Here is a 23,113-nt window from a genome sequence, read left to right on the forward strand (position 1 = left end):
AGGCCTATTCGCGGGTGGTGGTGCGTAATAGCAAACCCAATCTGCTGGCATGCAATAACAGCACTCAATAGAATATTGTCCAATCACTCAGTAAGTGCTTTTTGTGTTTCTTCTTTTGTGAAGGAAAAGTACATTTATAACATGTACAGAAATATATATAGATACATACACACACACATACACACACACACACTCAGGTCGATAGAAATACCATTGGTGACACCCCCATATCATGTTTCACCCCTAGGGGGTCGTGAATCCCATAATCACAATGCCTCCACCTATATCGGATGTTATGTTATGCTATGCTATGTAGATTTGTACAGCAAACTATCAGCCTGGAGGGTATGCTGATGCTGCGCAGGTGTGCGTCTAGGCACACCCAGGGCCTAGTGGGATACTTGAAAAGACAGGCCTTCAGCTTCTTACGGAATTCAAGAAGGGAGGAAAAGGCTCTTATATGAAGCAGCAGGTCATCCATGCTTCAGGGGTGGTGGAGGAGAAGTCTCAACTGCCAGATCGGATTTTCTGGGTGCGTGGAATTTGTGCAAGTGGAAGTCCGGACCAGAAGAGGTGTCTGGGAGGTTTGTGAAAGTAGATGCAATTGTTGAGGTATGCTGGGCCAGTCTTATGTAGTGCCTTAAAAGTGTGCAGGAGGAGTTTGAATTGTGCTAGTTTGTGAATGGTAAGCCAGTGGAGCTCCTCTAGGTGTGGTGTGATGTGAGTGCAGTGTGAGAGGTTGAGTGTGATACTGGCTGCTGCGTTCCGAATGATCTGCAGCCTTCTGGTGAGTTTTTTGTTGAAACCGATAAAGAAAGTGTTCCTGTAGTCCAGCTTGCTTGTGGCCAGGGCATGCATGAGGGTTTTCCAGGTGCTGCTTGAGCGTCATTTGAAAATCTTTCTCAGCATCTGCAGGATGTGGAGGCATGAAGTGGTGATGTCATTGACTTGGGCGTTCATGTTGAGTTTGCTGTTGATGATGAACCCAAGGTTCTTAATGTGGGTGGCGGTGTTGGGTGTTGGTCCTAGCTCTGTTGGCCACCAGGTAGAGTCCCAGGGTCAAGTGCTCTTCCCAAAGATCACGATTTCGGTCTTGTCAGTGTTCAGCTTTAGACTGGTTTTCACCTAGCCAGCGATTTCAGTCATTCAGGCATTGAACTTGATCTGGGTATTGGTCGTCTTGTCTATGAGGAAGATAATGAGTTGCTTGTAATCAGTGTAGGAAATTACATTGATACTGTGAGAGAGGATGGTGCAGACTAGAGGTATCATGTGCATGCTGAAGAGGGTCAGGCTCAGGGAGGATCCTTCAGGAACTTCACGGATGAGATTATGGGGGTCTGACATGTACGGTGCCAGTGTGACTGATTGGGTCCTTCCATTCAGGAAAGAGCAGATCTATCAGAGTGCTTCACCTTGGATTCTGATGTTGTTTAGATGTTGGAGACTGTGTCAAATTCTGCAAAGAGCTCCAGGAGGATGAGGGCCACTCTCTCCTCTGTCCACAATCCCTGGCAGCAACGAGGGCAGTTTCAGTGCTGTGGTTGGGCCTGAAACTAAACGGAGTGGTGCCAAGTAGTTGGTGGTCATTAAGATATTTAGCAAGGTATCTGTTGATGATTTTCTTTAAGACCTTGGCTGGGAATGGTATTAGGGAGATCAGTCTGTAATTGGCGAGCATTGAAGGGCCTCTTCAGCAATTGGAAGACAGTAGAGTGTTTCCAAGCTTCTGGGAAGGTAGCGGAAGAACTGAAGGCATTCAGAATGGGTGTGAGCATGGCTCTGATGAGCTGCAGTCCTCTGGAGTAAGAGTGGTGGGGGCAGCAGTCCAATGGGTACCTTGAGTGAATGGACTTCATGGTGGTGGAAATTTCTTCTGGTGTGATGATGGGCCATGTGGTTAGCATTGGTTCTTTGGATTAGATCAAGATCAGGAGGCATTTGGCGAGGTCTGTCGGATTCTGTTGCTGGCTGAATTTGCTGCACATGGCAGTTTTTTGTTGCTGAAGAATTGAGAGTGATTGTTGCAGAGGTCTTGAGAGGGGTGATCGCGTTGGAGGTGGTCGATAGTGAGGTGAAATCTTTCACAATGGCAAAGATTTCTTTGCTTTTGTTGGTGTTCACATGCATGCGGTCCACCATAGTGCTCGTTTGGTGGTCTGGATCATTTCATGGTAGCGTCTTAGGACGCTTATGAATGTGCTCCTGTCTGCATTATCCTGGCTCTTTCTTCATTTGTGCTCCCGTTATCTGCAGTCGTGTTTCATCAGTCTGAGTTTCTCCATATAGCAACTGGAAAGAGCTCTGTATCTTGTTGTGTTGCTGTGTTTGAGAGGGCCAGGGGGTCAGCACAAGAAGTGATTTGATTGTTGAAATTCTTGATGACTTTCGTGCAGCTGTTGCTTTGTTTGTATCTGTGATTGCTGAGAGCAGTATTCCAGTGCTTAGCAGTGATGTTGTTCCAGTTTAGGCTGGCTGGGGTGTTGGTGGTGCATATGTGTTGAACCAGCATGGGAATGCTGAACTTGACAAGGGTGTGGTGTATCTAGTGTACCGGTGTGCACTCATTAACTCAGATGTTGCTGAAGCATGTGAAAATAGGGCCCAGGAGGTGTATGGTGACATGGGTTGGTCCCTTACTTGTTGGGTGAGGCCCAGACATCCAAGGTCTTGAATGAGTGCTCTTGGGTTGGGGTCGGTGTGGTCTCTCAGATGGAAGTTCAGGTCTCTGAGTATAAGGCAATTGCTAGCATCAAGGGTGAGTTGTGTGGCAAAATCCGTAATGTCACTGAAGATGGTGTACGGTTCTGGTGGTCTGCAGATAATAGTACTGCTTAGGGTGAAGTTGGTTGTGATTCGGAGCTTGAACAACAGGTGTTCCATGTTCGAGGATGTGTCTGTGGACGTGCTGCAGCTGATGGTGTCCTTGTAGATGATGGGGAATTAGCCTCTGGACGTGTGAAGTCTGTCTTGTCTTGCAATCTTGTAGCGGAGGAGGATAGCTGTAGATATGTCAGGTGCTGAGGCAAGGTTCAGTCAGGTCTCAGTGAGGAAAAGTGGGACAAGGCATTCGTGCAGCATGCACCAGATCTCTGTGGCATGTTTGGTGAGTGAGCGAGTAGCTAAGGCTGCCCAGGCAGTAAGAAGCCTGGGTTTCTGGATCAATGACAAACTCACTATGGAAACACAGGACCAAAAACTAGGTTAGCCTGTTTTGGCATTCTGAGATCCCTCAGAAAATTCCTACACATGATACCACTATCCACCCGGAGTGTGGTGGTGCAGGGATTAATTAGTTCTCATCTAGACTATTGAAACATCCTTTTTTTAGGGAGTCCAACATATGTGATAAAACAACTTCAAGTGGTCCAGAATGCTGATGCTAAAATCCTTCATAAAATTCCCAAGCATCAATCAACCAGTCCAGCCTTTGAAGCTCTGCATTGGCTGCTGGTTAAAAAAAAAAAATTCAAGGCACTCTTCATCGCTCATCGGAAAGGCCATACGTGGGAAAGGCCAACTCAACATCCAGAAATTACTAAGCCCCTGTTTTCCATGTAGGCCTCTTCGGTACGGTAGAAAGGACTTATGACGGTACCTAAGTTAAATAAAGCGAGAAGCGGTGGCCGCTCTTTTGCATATCTTGTTCCTAAGCTTTGGGGCACCCTCCTCGCTGCCCCGAGATTTCAGCAGTCAGAGGCATACTTCTGAAAACTCCTCAAAACTAATCCTTTATGAAGCTAGGAGTAAGCCAATGTTCTCGCAGGTATCCCCAATGGTGTTGTTGCTATCAGCACTGGGAGGCCCGGCCGGGTAGCTAAGTGCTGTACAAAAAAAACACCTTAACTGAATTGCTTGGCTTCTTCTTTCAAAGCAGTTTTGGTGGGAAACCAGTGATGTCAATTCCTGTGCGAATAGAAGATGGAAAATCTAGTGATATCACTTCCAGTGCAGATGGCTGAAGGGAAATCCAGTTATGTAATTTCTCGTGCAGATCGATGATGGAAATGGCTCCTTTTGCTTGGCTTTTTCCTTTGAAGACAATTTTGGTGGGAAACCAATGATGTCACTTCCTGTGCAGATGGATGATGGGAAATCCAGTGGAGCCACTTCCTGTGCAGCTAGGAAATGGAAATCACACTATAAGTGGGTGTCATTATTTATAAGGCAGGGCTATTGGCTTTGCCAAGGGGTTACCACAACACTCTGTATAAGGAAAGCCTATCAGCTCTGTCAAGAGGTCACATTAATAAAACAATAATCACAGGTTATGTTCCATCATTGAAACTAATGTAATGAATAACCATATTCAAAGCTACATTGTTAATATAAGCATTGCAATATTTATCAGTGATCATTGACAATAAAGTATTATAAACAAAGCATTTCAACTCAATCAGAAACATGTGTATCTAAGTCTGTCCTTCACATTCTTCAGTCGACATAACGCAGCCATAAAACCAACCACTAGAACCCCCCCCACACTTCATAACTCAAAACCAAACACTCTTGCTCTAGGGAGTGCTGTAAAAGAAGGTAAGCCTCTCCTGTGGGTCATCCTTACTAGGCCCCAAGAGGCCTAGGGTAAATATCCAGGAAGCATCCATGGGGGCAGCTGCACCTCCTGCAGCCCCCACAACACATGAAGCAATTGATGATGCCCCTGCCATTCTGCGGTCACCACAAGCGGAAGAAAATAGGCAGATTAGACTACACAGGCCATCTCCCAGGCTGGAAAGTGAATATTAAATGAGTGGGTCTCTCCACTCTCTTCTGTGGCTTTGCAGTTTTTTGCTTCTGCCTTTTTTTAAAACCAGGGTGTCCGTGCAACTGGGTTCAACCATTAGTTTTTGTGATGGGGATTGGAGGGGGAGCCTCAAGAACCCTATTGCCCTGGTCGGCTCCCGCCATGTCACAGTTCTGGTGTGCACATCAGTTTCCAGCTCTCCCACCCGCAGTCTTCTCCTATGGATGAGGACAGCATGGGTGTCCTATTCCCTACAGCACCCCAGCAGCATGACTAGGGGCAGTGTAGCAGGGTGCATCCTGTTCCCAATCTCCATTGATTGTCCTCTGCCTTGAGGGATGGGGTCCCCCAGGACTCCTAAAGTGTGTTCAGCCTCTGCCAGGCATTAGGGTCTGGGGTGGGTTCTCAGGCCCCATTCAGTACAGCAGAAGCCCTTTTCTTCTCTTCCTCTGTGCATCAGCACCTTGGGACATGGGCATTCGATAAAGGGGTGCAAAAGTGGGAGAAAAGGGCGCTCAAGGACAAAAGAAGGCCAAAAGGTCACTATATGGTGCCTTCACAAGGGACCACACCAATCCCTCAAGTTGTTTACCATGTAAACAAAACACAAAAACTACCTACATGAGGCACTCAAATAAATTTCAACGAAAGCATATACATGTACAACACATAGTATGATGAAGTAATTCCACAATCCAATTTAAGCAATACAAACAGTCCAAATATATGTGATCGAGTTTTTCATAGGTTTATTGCAGGAAAAAATTCTCCCGAGGATGAAATCCCAATGTGTCCAATCATTGAAGCGTCACAAAATGATTTGAAACGCAATCAAGCCAACACGTGTTTCGTCACGGGAAAATAATCGCCAACGACTTCTTCAGGGCTGAAAATTACACAAACAGAACACTTGAGTGGAGAAACAAAATACTCAGGTATTAATATGGGTGGTAAATGCCCACTTATGGTAAGTATACACAGAGCACAAAGAAACCAAGAAAAAACAGAACAGTAACAGCCACAGAAGCACCTGAACGCCACAAAAATAATAAAGAACCAAAAACGCCAAATGTGAGCTAAAACCCCATAAACATGATGGACCACAAAATACCTTATATAAGAAGCAATATCTTATAACCAAGGGCCCCTAAGGCCGAGTGCAAAACGTGCACGGATAATCGTGGCCCTAAATGCTAAGACTACGATTGAACAGCCAGAGAGCCTCGAGCAAGATCCTGGCGTAAAGTGCTAATGGAACATGCAGACAGATATAACCACCAAATGCCATGCAGAATATCCAATGGTGTATTCGTAGCGTAACCTTATCAAAGTGGAGTATCTGTAACAGCCACAGTTACCTCTGGTGTAGAATCGTAGTATGACAATCTTCCATATATATCCGTAAAGTAACAACGCCACAGTCCGGGTCAAACTGAATAATATACATGTGTGTATTAGTAATGGCAAAAACCTGTGTACAGATTAATCGTTCAGTACCAAGACCACCACATAAACAATACAGGTAATTTATATACCAAAATAACTTCATAGAATTGCTCGTAAAAGTGCCAAAACATCCGTATTAAAATCTCGACGTGTTCAGATGTATCGCACAACTTAATCCTAGAAAAGCTGTAACGAAAGTAATCCCAAATAACTTGTTTAATCAAGGAACAATTTCAACCATTTGGTCAACAACAAATGTATAACTACGGCAAGCATTCTTTGCACAAACGATCCTGACTTACCCGTATATCCCAAACACCTAAACCGGCGTCCCGGTTCTCATCGATACTACGACCACGAGTACGCTGACCGCGGTCGCTGTATCCGGAAGTCTTTATGTGCACCGTCCACAGACCACAAACCCAAAGAGAGGACTAATGTCATAGAAATGGAGAAAAGAAAACTAAAAATAAACACCTCGCGTTGTAACCGTCGCTCCTACGTTGCACTTGCTAAACATACGAAATCTGCACAGATCGAAACCATAAATGAATAACCACGCCAAGAAGCTTCGGAACATAGATGGACCCAAAACATGCACAAAACGAGCAGGGAGGGAGCCCCATGTATGCGCTCTCCTTGAAGGGTGTAATTAAACAAAGGTGCATCGCCCTCCAGGCCTGCCCAATCTGGTGGTTTTAAAGGAAATAATGTCAGAGTCCCATGTGCTCCATGTCTGGTTTTTCTGAAGTAAAAGGTTGAATCTTTAAAGAGGAATATCTCTGCCCACCCTCCGGACCCATTTTCTCCATCCTGGCCTCGTTTTGCTCCTATTCTATTCACATTTTTCAACTGGCTTCCTTTCTTCTAAAGTGGTGCATTTTGCATGGAGTTTAATTGAATTGCTACCGGCACCAGCCTTTTCCTCTTCCTGGCTCCTGGTGCTCCTCTCCTGCTGGTGGGTGCATCTTGCTCAGCCCCTCCACTACCTGTTGGGACCGTACCCTCCTGCCTGCACTCCCCAGGCACCAGAGTCCCTTCGATGTCTTGCAGAGCACCCAGGGTTGGGAGGGTGGGGGGGATGGCCAATGTACTTAAGGTCGTTTCACCAACTGGTCCTCAGGCAGCATAAGGGGGCAGTGCCAGTGGCCCTGGAAAGACCCATCCTAGTCCTGGGGCGAGGGGGGTTCAAAGTCCTTAATCAGTCTCAGCAGGGCATCAGGTGTCTTCTCTTTTCTAAAGTATACAAAAGGCTGATGGATGGAATGCTTGAATTAATCTCAGCCAGTGAGTCTGCATTCCAGTACATTGTCATTTTGCACACTATTACACCTCTGTTTGGACCCAGGATATGCAAATCAGTCTTGACCCTGCTCCAATATGACTATTTTTTCTAAGAAAATATCCAGCATCCGTCTGGGTCGTTGCTGGGGCACAGAAAAAACACCCATGTGCCCCTGCGAGGAGGTGGACCTTATTTGGATTAGCCTGAGAAAACATTCAAACAGAGTTTGGCTTCTTGCTTGGGCTGAGGCATACAAACCAGTCCTCCAGCAAAGAGCCAAATACTTATTGAGTTAACCTTTACCTAAGAAGAAATCTAAATTGTGGCTGGCTCCTTGCTTGGGCACAGAAATCTGTGCATCTGCCCTTGCAAGAAGCCAGAGACTGTCTGGATTTCCGCATAGGCTAATTAAAAATCCAAACAGTTTTTGTCTTCTTGAAGAGTTTCAGAAACACATCTGTGCCCCAGCAAGAAGCCAGACACACAGGTTTTTCCAGATCTAGGAAACACACGTCTGGGCCTGGGGTCAACCCGCACCTAAGGAAACATACCAACGCCAGGCATTTCTAAACACTAGACCACTAAATATTTGGAGGACTCCTCTGTGGTGTAGCTTTCATAGAGGACAACACTTTTGATTTACTCAGAATTCCCTTTCAATTTCAAACATTAAAAAATCCCAGCATTTGTAATGGCAAATGTTGGCATTCATGACTAACAGCAAAAGTCCCACCACCCACTGTTCCCACTCAATAAAAACACATGTATGGCCGGGCATATTTTAAGTGACAGGAACAGGCCAAATCTTTTTCCGTGAAAAGTCAATTTAATGTCAAAGTGATCTTCACGTGGTTCTAAATTTAGCCTATTTGTGTCTAAGGTAATTGGCCCCTCAGACATGCAGGGTAGCGTTTCTATTAGGAGAAGTGTGGGAAAAGTAGATGGCATGACATTTGCCTGAAGTTCTGAGGATTTTTGTGACAAGAAAAGTGAAGCAATTATGATTTTGTTAACCATACCTTGCCATTTGCAGGGAGTCTGAATAATAAAATGTTTTTATTCTTCTGCATCTCTAGTATTCACGAATGTCTGGGGTTAGTAAATTCCTCTGGGTGTCTGTATTGCCAGACTTGAAACATTGTAGACATGTTTCATAGAATCTTCGAATGAAAACATTTTGTTATGTCTGGTGTGTGGACCCTGTTTAAACCCAAGGGAAACCCATAAATCTGACAAACCCAGACTCAGAACACCTAGGGGAACACAGATGTGGCAGGGATATGGTCCTGTGTAAGGTGGATTGAATGAAACTATGATGATTTGGGCAAAAATATGCTGAAAATCTGACAAATGTCTTGTTCAGCGCGCTGTACTAGCCAGCAAACCAGGGCGAGGGCCGTTGGGCACCCAGCAATAGATACCTTGTGATATCTATATGTTGAAAATAAATGGTTGTGGTAGGTTTCCATATATCCCTAGAGTAACACCTATGAACAAAAGACCGGTAGCGTGACCTGGCATTTTGAATGCACAAATTTCCAACATGCACTCCAATCAGTTTATTGCCTTTGGGCACCATAAACCCATAGAAATCCCATGCATGTCTGATTTACACATACTATAGCGACCCAGAGGAACAAAAATGGAGGTCAAGCCTTTGCAGGAACATGTTTTTGCTGGAGAGAGACTGGAGTTGTGTTTTGGAAAAAACGCTAAAAATCTGAAAAAGATATTCAGAGAGTTATACCTTACAGACAATCTAGAAAAGGGAAGTTTGGCTTTCACCGATAGGTAGTAAATAATTAGAAAATATATAGGTTTTATATTTTCCACTTAGTTCTAACTGTTATATATGTCATTAAATAAATAGTGCACCATAAATAGTGATTCTGGCAAAACTTTGAGATCTGTGGTAATATTACATAATTGGTTGTGCAGATGACATTCCTTTGGAAAGCCCACACTTATTTGGTCTCCTGACTTTCAGAACAGCATTTCCTTGGTTAGTGTTCTTCACGTTCGTCCATTTGAGAATCGCAGCAAAATATTGAGTACAGTTGTTGAGTAATTAAAAATATCTCCACATTTTTCATATTATCTTTAGGCTGCTACGAGATGATTGCACCAAAATATAGCCCCGAAGGTCCCGGAATAAACAAAAAGGCGTTCATGGAAACAACCCATTCCTATTTTGTTTTTAAGAAAAAAGCTCCAGAACAGAGGTATGTAAACACCCTTGTGGTGAAAGGGTTAATATAAAAGGGGAATTAAAATTGTTTAACTTCTCTTTTGAAATGCCCATTGTTTATTTTCCCCTCGAAAAAACTTTCCCAGTTATTGTAGGAGGTCTGGAGTGTAATGATAAGATTTTAGGTATAAAGGGATGTCAGACACTTCATGGGGCCTTTTGGTTTATAAAATACATTCCAGAGATACAATACAAAGTGTTTCATATTCTCTCTGGCACTGAGCTTAGCTCTTGCTGAAGTGTTGGGATTACAGTGGTGCAAGATAAGATTGATTCTTTCAGCGAGGAGTCCAAAAAGCAGAAGCAGAAACAAAGTGATGGGTGGAAAGAACTCAAAGGAACCGGTAAAGGCTTCTTGGCGAAGCAAAGCCTAGGAATGTGTGCAATAGGAATGCACAATAGACATATTATCAGGGAAACTATTTCAGTGTTCTATTCATTTAATTTAAAAGTTATGGATGGACAAGGGAGGAGCCAAAATGGCGGCCGGGACGGTCGCTTGATACGAGTGCTCCGTCCCCGGCTCGGCCAAAGACATCCTGAAGGGCGCCCCCCGCAATCCTGGTGAAGCAGCCGGGGCGGCGGCCCGACCGGGGGGGACCAAGATATTTGCTGCGAACCGAGCGCTCCCCCCGGCGCGCTATTGGGCCGGGCCCCGAGGGCTCGCGCTGGGTGCGGCGACGGACAGGAGGGGCTACCTCGGTGGCTCCGAACGCGGTCTCGTGCCGCGCGGCCGGCCTACGCCCTCTCCACACGCGACCGGAGGGGCCGAGGCGCCGCGGCCGATAGAGCAAAAAAAAAAGGACTTCCACACATTTCCCCCCGAGGGGCGCAGGGCTGGAGCCGGCCCGGGGGGCCGGGGCGCCATTTTGGGCATCGCGGCAGTGGAGCCGCACGGACAGGCTCCAAGCAGACAAGGAAGGACACCTCTGCCCAGAACCAAGAACACTTCGCTGCAAGCCCAGGAGGGAGCAGAGGACCATTAATAAGAGCCAGCATATTGCAGTGAGGGGGGAACCCGGGTGGAATAACTAAATCCCACGCAGAGGGGACACTCCAGGACTCTCAGCCACCCCCCCCTCGCTGCCCCAACATCAATGCAACCCACCTGCGCCCTCTAGGATGGGGACAGGCAGCGCTTGAGCCCTAAAAGGGGGGGAAAAAGGGCGCAAGACTAATAAGCGCTGCGTGCCTCCATAGGCTTGGATCTATTAACTCGCATAACATAGACGGCTGGTGCGTGCTGCGGGCGCAGGGGCCGCGCCGGTCCCCCACAGCCGGCGCTTGTTCTGGATGCACTGCACTGCGCGGAGCCCATTCTCGGTTCCTGACGTTCGCCCTACTCCTCGGTCTCCCCCGGACCGCGCCACCCCCCTCGGCCCTCAACTACGCTCCCCCTCTATCTGGGGAAACCTCTGGCACCAGGCCCCGCCGCCACTTATGAGGTTGAGAGTGCTCTCCTCCAGCGGCTACGCTCCCCACGCACATCGGTGGACCCCGCAGACAACCCCACGGGAACTCAACGTCGGACTGTCGCAAAAACTGGCGGCCGCAGCATTTGTTAATGAACGCATGGCCACAGGCCATAAGCACGCATAAATAAGGCTACGCCCTCCCTTGATATTGCTGGCCAACCCCATGGCCCCAACGCCGTATGCGCACACCACATCCAGGACACTCAGCAAAAGTTTAACTCAACGAATTAAAGGAGCCAAAAAGTGCGAAATCACTGCAGACTAGGAGGAGACTTCGAGACAGCTAAAATGGCCGGCAGAACCAAATCAGCCAAGAACTCGGACCGAACCACCCAAGGACCAGCACCTGCCGACCAACAATCTAACCCATCCCTGCAGTCACTAGAAAACACGCTCCTGGTGCATTCCGCTCAGTTCGAGAAAGTATTGCAGGCGATCTTGGACACTAAGTCATCTCTAGAAAACAGAATTGACGCAGTTGCACAAGACTTGAACCTCCTACGAGTGGACCACCGAAGTCTAGCTGAAAGAGTGAAAACAACCGAAGCTGAAATATCCGACTTAACTCCAATAGCGCAGGAAAACCAAAAACAGATTCAGCGCAAGGACGCGGAGCTGAAGGTACTCTGGAGGAGATCGGAGGAAATGGAGAGTAGGGCGCGTCGCAACAACGTGAGGTTTCTGGGCTTTCCAGAAAGTATGCGACAACCGGAATCAGAAATCTCTGTGGAACAATGGCTAATCAAGGAGGTGTTAAATGGGGCTCCATCCAAGTTTTTCTCAGTTGAAAGAGCTTACAGAATCCCGGGTAGACCCCCAGCCCCTGGCCAGCCCCCTAGACCACTGATTGCTAGATTCCTGAACTACAGAGATCGAGATGCAATACTGCAACAATTCCGCAGCAAAGGCCCATTTAAGTATGAAGATTCGATTATTAACGCGTACCCAGACTTCACACAAGAGGTGCAGTCACGCACGTGTGCTGGGCTAAATATGTGCAAAAAGGAGCAGATAAGCTTCCTTATTCCCCACACATACCACTGAATTATTTATTGGCGGGGACCGCAACTGGAATGCAAGCTGCGCGGGCGTGGAGCGAAGCAGGAGTACAGACAGTGGGAGATTGTTTTGAAGATGGCAAGTTAATGACATTCGAGGCTCTCCAGGCCCTCACAGAGATAAGCTCCGGTCAGTTCCTGACATACCACGCCCTATGCCACGAAATTAGAAAAGTATGGGGAGCAGGTATCTCGGAACCGGCGATCTCCCCCGTGGTTCACCAACTTCTTCAACATAATGACCAAATAAAAATAATATCCAGCCTATACAGTACTCTCAATAAGACTCCCGAGCCACAGGCGGAGAAAGCCTGGGGTAGATGGAACGCTGTACTCCCCGCCCCGATCCCACAAGCGGACTTGCCAAAAGCCTTGTCCCACACCCGCGGCGTGTCAAGGAATCCCAGATTTAGGTACACCCAATTCAACTTCACGCATCAAACATATCTCTCCCCAGCCAGGATAAAGCGAATGTTCCCCGATTATGAGCCAGTATGCCCTAGATGCAAAGCACCGTCAGCACCCTTCTACCACATGGTATGGGACTGCCCTAATATACAAACTGCCTGGGCGGAGGTGGTGGGGGAGATATCTGAGTTAACGGGGCTCGCGTTGACAGCAGACCCCGGGTCCTGTCTATTGGGACTGAGAAAGAGACCAAAAAAACAAAGATACCTACATAAGTTTGTAGACCTAGCCTATTTAATGTACAAAAGATTAATAGCGATACACTGGAAAGCCCCCAAAGCTACAGATCGGAAATCTTGGCATTCTCTAATACTATGTTGGGCCCGCACTGAATATCAGGTACTCAAAAGAATGGTGCGTGAGGGACGACAACATACAGGGTGCACTACCTGGGAAAATCTGGTAACCAAATTAGAGGCCAAAAACGATGAGATGCCCCCATGAACCGGGGAACACATCCCCGCAATAACTGCGATATAACTCTCTCTTCTTCCCCCACCAGAGAGATATAGCTCACAGTGCGCCCAGGCACCACAGCACATGCACCTCACCCCCCTACCCCCTCTTGCAGTAACAACCTGCCAGCTCTCCAACACAACACTACCAACGACGCACGGGGCACAGCAGCACCCGGGTAATCGCCCGCGCTCACCACTCTGAATAAAGCCCCCATTAGTCGACCAGGGAACTTACACACGCAAAACAGGATCCACACTGGTCACGAGTGAACACCTTTAAAAGATAAATAACAAATGATAAACTCATGGCAAGCGCAGCCAGAAATGATACTGGAAAACTGGAAGTGTTCCGTGCAGTGTTTACTGGGGGGGTTTGTGATTGTTAAATGGTTTTGACACTAGATATTGCACTGGGTGATCCTGTTGTTGCAAATTGAACAGTCTGTGTTGCATATCTGAAACATAAAATCAATAAAAATATTAAAAAAAAAAAAAAGTTATGGATGGACAACGTCAGTTCTTTAAAAAGTGTATAAAAGATGAGAGAAGGGTTTCTGTATTCACTGGAGTTTCAGAATATCCTGCTCAGGAGTGTGAAAGCTGAATTCATTATTAATAAATTTGTATTGATTAATGGCTAAGAATTTACATGAATTACACTAACAACATAAAATCAAGTAACTTGGAAAGTGTGCCCACTGGAGTGTCCACCATATCATGTACGACATTAATAAAGAATTTGCATTAATAGTTTAAATAATGTGCACATGTAAAATAAAATGTATTAGTGAATCATATAAACGTTTTATTAAATGTATTTTTCTCAACTTTACTAGGCATAAAGTAATTATGAAATGATTGGCCTTGTCGACAGAGCCTCATGTCAAGCTTCATGGCATACAGAAACAAATGTTCATCAATGTATTTGTAAGCACAGAGAATTTGTTTATTCATTGTTCACACAGTGCTGACCAAGCGATTTGTAAATGTCTTAAATTTCTTGTGAGAACTGTCTGTTGAGATGTACTGTACTTTGAATTGCTACTAATGATACCTTGATGCGTGAGAAGCAAATGTTCCCAGGCCTGGACAATGGCCGCACTGACTGGAGCTAGGATTGTAAAAAAAAGAAGTTACCTGACGCAACTAATGACGGAAACGGTAGAAGAGGAGCCAATCATCGACATGTGAAAGACTGTCTAACTATATAATAGATTTGGGAATTATAATTTACTGGTTCTACTGTGAATGTACGATATTCTGACCAATAGTGACATGGGAAGATGCTTGATGGATTTTAGTATAAACAGACTACACTTTTGCAAATTAGTCACTCGTTCTCTGAGGAGCGAGTCCATTCCCTCTCCTACCGGTCCAGTTCGAGGAGCAACGCAGTTCCAGATCTCTTCCCCATTCTTTCCTTAGCCTCATCGCTTAATGACTGGTATTGATTTCAAATACTATTAAAGCTGTTGTCCATATTTGATGTCCTTACTAAGTTGGTTTGGCTAACCTAAATCCCAACCATGGCTGAGCTAATACACTTCACTGTCCTGTGCTGACGCTGACCAGACAGATGTCCAACTGACAAAGAAATCCATGCTTGCTGATCCATGCAGGAAAGGTATAACAAATGCAAATGTCTTTGTTGCAGGATTTATCTTCCTTTAATTACGAACCGCTATTTTTGTAGAGCCATAGTCAAATGTTTTCTAAATTAACTGTTGTCTAAACTACTTTTGCATGAGGTCCAAACAAGGATAGCTAGAATGGGGAGGAAGAAGGGGGGACGGATTGATACTTATTAGAAGTTGTCACTCGGGTGATCTAAACACCTGCTTGCATGCACATGTGATACACAACACCCGGGTATACTGGAGTCCGTTACCCTGTCTTACGCTAACAAAACTCCTCCCTCTTCCAAAGGTACCTATTTTTCCTTAAAATTTACGTGCATGCCCATAAGAAAAGATCTAAATAGAAAATATAAAGACATCCAGATAACAATTACCTGAGGAGGGCCTTTATTTTATTTTCTTCCCCGTGATCCCAGGTGACGATGACCTCGGGGGATGACGGAACTTCCTATAAATGAAAAAGAGACACCATATACTGAAAAAGAAGGAAAAGGACCAGGAAAGAGACACCAATAACTATACATTATACGCCGAAGAAACTTGGTTTTGTTTGTTTTGTTGGTTTATTGTTTTGACTATTTTCTGTGGAACATCAGTATAAGTTCACTTGTTGACGGCCCCCCAGCAATAACGCCAAGGCCATACCCACGATATCATACTCCGTGTGTTCCTTATTACAGTACCATTGACACATTTTATGAAATTTCATGCATAATTTGTTGCACGATTTGCAGAGACAAAGGGTGATTTCACCCATCCCTAATTTTGATAACAAATTCTCCTCTGAGATGGTCAAACTGCAGCAGAATGAAAAGCTACTGAGAGAGCGTAATCTGGCTGTGCCATTACACCTTTTAAAACGTGAAATGTAAGGTTGGCCTTTTTTCCACTTAAAGAAAGAATTGTGTTTTTAACCTGGTACATAGTAAAACATGCTAAGTGCACAGACAAATGCAATGTTTTATGTATGCCATATTTTATCATCTGAAAGAATGTTTATGTTGCAGTGTTTTGAAATATTATTCCTTATAATCATTATATTTCCACATAAAAGGCATATAGAATTTATATAACCCAAGCGTGAATTCATGTTTAATTAGTTGGCCGGTGTGAAGGCCCATATATTTTTCTGAGTTTTAACCTTCAATGTGCAGTCTACTTTAGAATCTTTTTCTAAAGCTGCAGGTGTCAGGATCTGTTACTGAGTTAATAGGGAGCTCATTGTTCCAGATGATAAGAAAAGCCCAGCGGAATGCTTATCAAAGTTGTGAGGAGTATCCTGGGCTGGCAACTGTAATTCTTCTTGAATTCCAGAGTGCTAGGGTGTACCAAGGTCGACGCTGAAAACCCAGAAGGCCGAAATGTCAATTAGTGAAATTTAATTTGTGGTTAGGTTTTTGAACTGTGAAAGGTATTTGCCTATGAGATCATCCTTGGAAGAAACAGGATTTAAGTATGGTTTAATTAGCTGTAAGTTTCAGATTCCTTCTGTCCTTAGCTGAGACGAACCTTACTTACATACTTCTCTGGAACTCTAACTTTTGTGGCTTCATGCGGCCATACCACTCCTGATGGAAACTTCTCCAGAAGTTCTGTCGTGCTGACTACTTTACTGAACCCATAGACTATTACCATAGTTAGGAATTTAGATTAAATGGTTATGCAGGAGAACTTGGATTCATATTCTATGCGTCAGCTGTTCCTCCTCATTTTCTGCATTATTGCTAGAGAATTAGTGGTCTTTTATATGTTAGTTAAGTTACATATTGTAAAACATTTTGATTCACCTTTGGTTACTCTGTACATTTATACTATGATTTTGAGACTCATATATGTAAGCTTGAAGTTGAGTCTAAATATAGCTCTTTGAACTATAATTTGGTCTCTGAGATTGAATGTGTAACTATCAAGTTACACTGAGATTAATTTGAGTAATCTGATTCATTGTCTCCTTACCATTCGAACCTTGAAGAAAAATTCATTGGACCCCAGAATTTAGAATTAGGGCCCACAGCTAGGTCACTATAATCCCATTTTTGCTTAAACAGCATGAAAATAATCTCTTCTGTTGTGGCTGAGACTTTTTGAACTTTTTCATGTGATTTACTTCTCAATTTTTTATAGCATGGGCATGGCCATTGGCGTCAGCGTATAAAACACAGATACATGTACAAAACATTTACACAATTATTACAGAATGCATGAATAAAAAGCAGGGTCATAGAAATAAGCAGTGTTAAGAACTATATACAGCTTCATTGAATCATCTCAGTGTCAGATGGACAAAACACCTATGTTGAGTTACATGACTGAGCAAAACTCTCACATATCCAAGAATTACATTGTTATCTCACATTAAGAGGGACTACGCAATGAAATACTGTAGGGAAAGGGGATTAATAAGCAATTGTTGACAAGGTACAAAAAAAGACAAGAGAGTTATAAATTATGGGAGCAGAGCACTAAGAAGTGGAGGAGTGAGGCCAAGAAGACACATGTAGGAGAAGGAGGATGCGTGTAGAGAGGTGGTAAAAGATGTAGACTAACAGGTGAAAGAGAGCAATCAGCTGGAGAGGATTGAAAGGGCCCAGGTGAAAGTGTCTTTCAAGAGAAGGTGTCTGAGGTCTTCCCGGAAAATCAAGTCTTAATAGTAGTGCGGAGAGAGGAAGGAAATAAGTTCTAGATTTTAGCTGTGCATTCAGAAATTATTCAATCCACAGCTTCAGTAATGTTGTGGGTTTTATATGGAGTAATTCTGCAGTTCAATAGATCATTGGCAAGCTGAGATTTTCAGCTTTTGCCAGATATTGCACACTGTGTGTGTCCCCTTATGAGTAATCGGTTAATACAACGCTACTCCCTTCCAGAAAGCACCTCCCTCTTACCACCTCTGCTCCCCCCAACTTTGCTCACACCCTGTGGCTCCCAGCATCCCCCAAACACATTTGCCACCTGCTGAAAGCATGTAGTGTATGTATGTTTTAAGCCCTATGACAGTGGTTCCCAACCCTTGGTCCAGGGACCCCAGGGGGTCTGGGAAGCCTCCTCATGGGGTCCACGACTGCTTATAAAATGTAATAATATTAACAGACTAGGTCCCCAGCTTCAGTAATGACTCATCAGGGGGGTCCCCGGATTCCAATAATGATTCAGTGGGTGTCACTGGGCTCCAGTACTGATAAAGTGAGGTGCCACAAAAGTCAAAAGGTTGGGAACCACTGCCCTATGGTATTAAGAATTCTGTGGTTTTTCGACTGGAAAAAATGGTCCCACACAATAATTTTTCATTCCACAAAGTTTCACTTGAAATTGCACAGTACTGGGCAGATTTACCACATGTGATTTTACCGTGCCCCAGGCAGTGGCGGCTAGTGAATTCTGAAAGTGGAATAACTTTCTACCTAAAACTGTAACAAGTAAACTAGTGGAACGAGTGAGCCTGAAATCCTTGAAGAACGTTTGGGGTGGACGTGGTTCGGCCCTTTTAATATATGAAAATAAATAGGGAAAAATGGGTCATTTATGACAAAATGTACACATAATTTATTAAAAGTCCTGATGTTTTGAAGGGACACCTTTGTGTTGTACCAAACAAGCTTTACCTTTACTACTGGGTCTTGAAACTCCCCAAGATAATCATGACAAAATGAAGGCAAAACTATGGACTGTGCAATGTAAATTTCATTAAAAAACATTAGTGACAGTAATGTGCATGCAAGGCACTAAAGAAATCAAGATACACAAAGTCACCTCGGCCTATAACTTTTCAAAAGCATCTTTCTTCATGTCATTGTCCTATCCATTCATTTCAAAGGAGGTTCTCAGTCATACGTTTTAGCTGAGATTTTGCATGGAAGGGGTGGGGTGAACAACTCAAGGGTTATAAACATATCACAGGCCACAGATACCACAGCTTGACAATCTTACAGGCTCACACAGCAGTGCTACTGCTTTCTTACAAATAAATCCCTAGATCAGAAGGCAGACAGATGACATCAACCTTACACTCTCAGGCAGTACTGCTGATAACATTCTAAAACCTTTACCAATAAAGATAGTAAAGTGACTCCACCCAAAAATTTCACTAATAGACCCCCCCAGAGGTGAGCTCACTTACCTTACCAGTGATCAAACAAATGCATACAAGTGTGAGTGCGCCCTTGGCTTATCTATTTTATCATAGTAAGTGATCGGACGCTGCTTTAAGGTCAATCAATCTTTTGACTTGTTTAAATTATTATTGCTAGGTATCACATAACACAACAATATTAAATAATAATAACCATAACCAAAGAATTTGTAAACGACACACCATGACCCATTTGGCCAATTATAACCACACCTTTTGGTATCAATTAACATGTTTATTTCCCTATACTAACAACGCTAAGGTCACGAAAATGTATCTCAACACAAATGGTACAAATTAAGAAGCATCCCAGGCTGTCGAATTGGCCTGAAGAATCTAAGTTTAAACAAAGCACATAAAACAATAAACTCAATAGTTAGAACACTAATCAATAACATCAATATTTGAGCAAGAGATATAAGATACATTTGATTCAGAAATAAAATGATGTCAAATCATAGGAATGGAGAAAAATACCTCACTAACATCAGATTAGCATTAGCATGTTGGGCTTCATGCAAAACATTTAGTAACATTAATTTAGAAAATATCTAAATATGGCACTATCAAAAATAGCTGCAGTATTAAAATAGTAGCAGTTGGTGCCTGAAAAACAAAAGGCAAATACCAACACACAGAGCATTCATAATTACCTATCCTAAGGAAAATCAGCAACAACTTCTTCTTCATCAGGGGGACATCAGAACAGGAATAGAAACAGGGTAGGGGGACGGTTTAGAATTTGGACTATAAGATTAATAAACCATCAGAGCATTAGTTCAGTTTTGAACAGGCATATTAAACTCTGAAAATAATAAAGCACGAGAATGTCAGTAGACTGACTGGCAAAGCATAAAGGGCCTGATTACAACTTTGGAGGAGGTGTTAATCCATCCCAAATGTGACGGATATACCACCAGCCGTATTACGAGTTCCATAGGATATAATGGACTCGTAATACGGCTGGTGGTATATCCGTCACATTTGGGACGGATTAACACCTTCCTCCAAAGTTGTAATCATGCCCTAAGTGTCAAAGCGACAGATCACCCTAAGTATACAAAGTGAAATCTCTGGAAACCAGGAAAAAATGGGTCCCAGACAAATGGCTCCACAACATTAAATTAAATTTGCTAAACTTTTTCATTGGACACAAAACATCATGAGAAGAAAGAACATCGAAATACAAAGTCAACAGATATCACAATTACAAAAAATGTTAGCTTTGAGAACGCTCATTCGCTTCTGCTTCTCTTGGTAAATCAAGTTTATACTAAATGTATCTTGCATACTTCCTTCTTCGGCTGCATCTGTAGGCCCTTTTGCTATGGGATCTTCCCGATTTTGCTTCTAATTGACAGTGGTTACAAATACATGGAAAAAAAATTCTTCGTTCCGTTTTTCCTCGAGAGAAACACATTTGCATTAATAAAATGCACAGAACAAGTTCATGGCTTAAACAAAATAAGTTTGTTATAGAACGTACATGAGCACATACGAATGTATCAAGCGAAAGAACACTGGAAGTTAGATAACTTTCACTGTGTCCTTGTCTGCTTGAGGCACAGCAGAAAACAAATAAATACTCATATTAAGTCAGCATTTTAGTTTTACAGAAAACATTTTAACCCCTAACACCACATTAACATGTTATTCAGTTAGTTTTCGTGTAGGCCTCACACTCGATGGTGGCCAATAAATGAAGCACATTTTGTGCCATCCATTATTTTCATCATTAAACATTTTACATATTAAAACATAAGTATGATTTCTTATGAGAAAAATATTAGCATGAAATCTCTGCGCTCACAATCCCCCCTCTGATAAATATATGTCATCACACTAAAACCCCAAATAATTTTTTTTATTTCAATGCATGATTTTAAAATTTTGATTCCCTAACATTTTTATTTTATCTTTTCCTACTTTAATTTTTCCCATATAATCTTTCCAATTTTAATTCTACCCTCCTCTGATTGTTTTCAAAACTTCTCCTTTTGATCACTTGTACAGTTTGCATATTGCCCAAATTCCAATTAGACAAATCACAATAATTGAAACTCCTTGTATTATTTTCATTAACATTCCTTTTCTCAGGTTGCCATCCAGTTCCCCACAATAGTCATTCCTTTTCCAACTTTTTCCCAAACAGTGGGTTCAGTTTGTTCTCTTACTTTAGTTCCATCTTTTGTTAAATTGTTAATTGAGCCTCTAACTGCTTTACTGTTGTCCGGTATAAAGGAACATCAATGACCCGGACTTAGCAATTTACAAACTCCGCCCTTCTTTGCTACGAGAATGTCTAACGCAAAGCGGTTCAGAAGAGACATAGCTCTTGTCGCAGCCATCTCTGTATGCAAAAGGATAATGTCTCCTGAATATCTTGTCAGCTTGTTATCCACAACTGTAGACAACCGTCAAATTTTAATGGAATTCAGAACAGTTCCAGCTGAAGGAATTATTGCTCCAAATATGTCTCCAACAATGCTAGAAACTGATTCTCGCTTTTGTCTCTTTGATTGTAATTCAGTCATTTTAGGAAATCTACTCAAGTCATCAAGTTGGTACATTTTCGGAAAGACTATTCCCAAATAACATGTGCCATACTATTCTCTAGGAAGACGGTAATATGCATTTTCCCCACAGATGTAATATATACTAGGCACTGGTGGATCCTGACCATTTAACATAAATGCCCACTTAGGCTCAAACAAAAACACGTCTGCATTCACTCGTTCCCACAAATATTTTACCCACCCTAGATTGTGGCCTATATATACGAAGCTTTCCTACATGCTGTGCATCTAAGTTTAGTCTACCTTGTTTAGTAATGTCACTGTATGCATAGTAATCTCAGGACTATGTGAAACTAATCCCTTATCTACCTTAGCCTTTATCATCCTTCTCCTATCTGTGTAATCTAAAAAACTCATTTCTAAGGGTGAAAGTAAACAGGTTAGGTTGTTTTGGTGTGCCAAAGCAGTCCCAAATGTTAGTGTAGGTTCAAATAAACCCTTCACTATTTCTATATTATTGTCCTTAGCTATCTTACTGAGATCCCTAATAATAGCTACAAAAGAATACACTAGATCAACATTAGAGTAGAGATATTGTATATACTCTTGGTTATAGAACCATGTTAGAAAAAGAGTACAACCTATGCCATATGTTAAAGGCAAACTATGATAGGCAATTCTCTCCTGAACAGAGGCTGAATCTGTGTGCAAACATAGCAATCTCTTGCATCCATTATCTCAACATACTCATGCAATAAGCGAGAGAAGACATTCGAAGAAAGTTCTCCCTGTGCATGCAAATATTTATCATCTATTTTATATCTATGTATTGCTGAAAGAGTAGGCACTAATTCTTAAGATGTAGTTTCTACAGCTATGGTATGGTTGGTCCTATTCAAAGACAATCACACCCACAATCAATACCAAACATACAATCACACAAACAATCACCAAACCAATACCCTTGTATTTACAGCATATATTTCTAGAGTTCTGTTGATTTTGGTTACCCATGGTCTGTAAATAATCAAAATGAGAAAAAAATGAAAAACAATATAGGTAAACAGCAAAAATCAAAACAAAAACAAACAGTTTCAAATTGTCTATCTTCAGTCTTCAATTTCAATCCAATCCCTCCTTATTTTTTTTCTTTTCCTCAATAATATTCACTGTTTCATTCACACTGGACCCTTTTGTCAAAAATCGTTAAAATGTGTCAATCAGTCAAAATTTCAGTTTATCAAAGTCTCTCAAAATATTTTCTTTTCAACAAAGTCTTTCATTTAGTTTTCAAATTTTAAATTTTTCTCAACAAATCTTCATCAGTTTTCTTCATGTGCTGAAATATAGACCTGGAATGTCTCTATCAAAACAGAAATTCAAAAATTCTTCTTGCCATTCTTGGGTAGCTAGATATGCCCAATCAGAACCTGAGTATCTTCGATTGGCAAGTCTCTTTCCTTTTGATTTTTGACCTTCACTGTGTTCACCAACACTCAGATCTTCATTTCTTGAAGTATCGACTTCTTCCTGAATTGGTGGTAACACATTTGTCGTTTTGATTTTCGAACTTGTTTCTGGCCAGTTATCACCTTTCAGAGATTTTCTTGTAAATGCTCTTTTCAGTATTTGACCGGAATTCTCCT

Source organism: Pleurodeles waltl, chromosome 10 (assembly GCF_031143425.1).
Source record: "Pleurodeles waltl isolate 20211129_DDA chromosome 10, aPleWal1.hap1.20221129, whole genome shotgun sequence".
Lineage (NCBI taxonomy): Eukaryota > Metazoa > Chordata > Amphibia > Caudata > Salamandridae > Pleurodeles > Pleurodeles waltl.